Genomic DNA, 2,386 nt, shown 5'->3' on the forward strand with positions numbered 1-2,386 from the left:
ATCACAACATCGTCACTACCACACCATCCTCCAACTCCAATGCATATGAAATGCTCAACAGTAATCAATGCAACACAATATGTATATCAATGAATGAAATCATGCCAGCTACCAAATGTTGTGATAACATACTCAACACGATCAATTCAGTCAACCACATTCCAGTATATGAATCATAACATAAATCAACAACCACGAAACAAGTCAACGTTCACAGCTTGGTCATACGAAACACAACAGGTCAACCCAATTTAACAACAGCGCTGATAAGTCAAGTGTATTTCCCTACCTTTTTGCAATCCAAGCACGCACAAGCAATCAATTATGATCCTTCACATATCCATCACCTAAATAACATAATTATGTATAATTACCACCTACTCAGTCAATTAATCATTCACATAACCTAGACTCATCGTAATTTAATAGGAATATCAACTTAAAGAACAAACACGACTTTTCCTGATTTTCCTGCACATGGCAGACTCGGTATAAAATGAATAACTAATTCCAGAAAATTCGAATTGATGCAAGGCCAATTGAATTGGAACCCCATGAGTCTTAGCTACAAATTATATCTAACGTGTTTTTCTCAAATTCCAAACTTATCAAGGGTTTTCAGACTGATTTCCAAAAACTGCCAGAAACCGTCGCATAAAAAGTATTGATTCATAAAACGAGTTTAAAACATTATTTTCCAGAAATTCCAAATCCTATTATCATCTAGACTATACAAATATGATGTATGAAGAAGCCTCATAACTGAATAGACATAAAAATTAGGGTTTCAAATCATTTTTCACAACCAAATCAGATTCGCGGACTTTTCAGCGACATGTTCATAAATAAATTACCTAGGACAAACCATAAAGAATTTGACTACAAGATTTTATATGCATAAACTAGACATCAAATAAAAAGGACTCTCTTTTCAAACTTTTCGAAGACAACGACTTTAAAATAGTATAAACAATGGAAAGAAATCGACTTACAAACAGAGAAATCGAATTAGGTTGAAATCGATGAGAAATCTTCAATCAAATGAAAGGCTCGACAATTGTTTTTCCTCTCCCTCTCTCTAGGTTTAGAAATGGTTTTATGAATGATAAAAAAGAAATTAGAAATGACTCAACTGTTAAAAATAAAAACCTTGGCCCAAAACATAAAAGAAACCGTCAACTCGCTGAACCGGTTTACTCGGTCAAGTGCACTCGGCCGAGTAACACACACTCGACCAAGTACCAACCAAGTACTCGACCGAGTACTCCAACTAAAATACGGAGTATTACAATGTAAATGGGTGATACGATTCTTGACCCAAAAGACAAAATGTGATGTAACCCGACTCAACATATACGATATAAACCCGACTTAATAACATTCACGATATTACGATGCAACCAATATAAAATGTATAATAACTAATATATCATAATATCCGTTTAATCGATTATATAAAATACGGGGTATTACAGTGCAAGATACAGCCAACAACAAACAAAACAAACAACAACAAAAACTACTGCCGGCCGCCGCCTAACTCCGCAACTCTCGCCTCGAGAGCAGCAAACTCGGCGTCACGAACCTCGAGCTCCCTCAACAAACGAGCCGTCTCCTCCCGCGACTGAGCCAGCTCTCGCTCCAGCTCGCGCTCCCTCTGCAAGCGCAACAATTGGCTCATGTCAATCATTTCAAGCAATCATAAGAAAGTTAGAAAGTTCAAAAATGAAGTAGACGAAAGGTTCATACCTGGCGACCTCGACCGCCGACAAGTGCCTCGACGGGAGTAGCTCGCAGCCGATTGGCTACCCTCCATAACGCCACAAACCGAGACGGCGCAACCCGCATTTCTAAGCCAACTGCAGACTATCGTACATTATTTATTTATTCCAAGACCTTGCTTGTCACAACGAGCAAGTATTCTCTGACAGGTGTTTCGACACGCCTTCATTATATTACCCCAGCGAGAGTAAGCGGATAGACAATCCCTCTCGAGACATGGAGATAAGTTCCCGATAAGGTTTCCCCAACGAGAGTTCGCGACATACAATCGTCCTTCTCAAGTTCTTCTGAAGTTTGTTTGAAGACGACCCAAGCAGATTTCTCCTAGCAGTTCCACTTTGTGTCCTGCTACTCACGATATTTCTTGTTTCCCCATGGAGTGCGATAAAGGTGTCGTTCTCCGAAGTTCCCACCGCGAGTTCTTACACTCGAGCCTTGGTTACCCCTCAGGTTGTGATTATATTTGTCCTCCTCCCCATCGATGCTTTCTTTTAGGGTCCCACACCCTAGAGCACAATCCTTATATATCTTTTAGGTCTTACCCTTATCTCCTATGATTACCCCTTAGCTCCTATGCTTACCTTTAGCTCTTATGCTTAACCTT

Source organism: Silene latifolia, chromosome Y (assembly GCF_048544455.1).
Source record: "Silene latifolia isolate original U9 population chromosome Y, ASM4854445v1, whole genome shotgun sequence".
Classification (NCBI taxonomy): Eukaryota; Viridiplantae; Streptophyta; class Magnoliopsida; order Caryophyllales; family Caryophyllaceae; genus Silene; species Silene latifolia.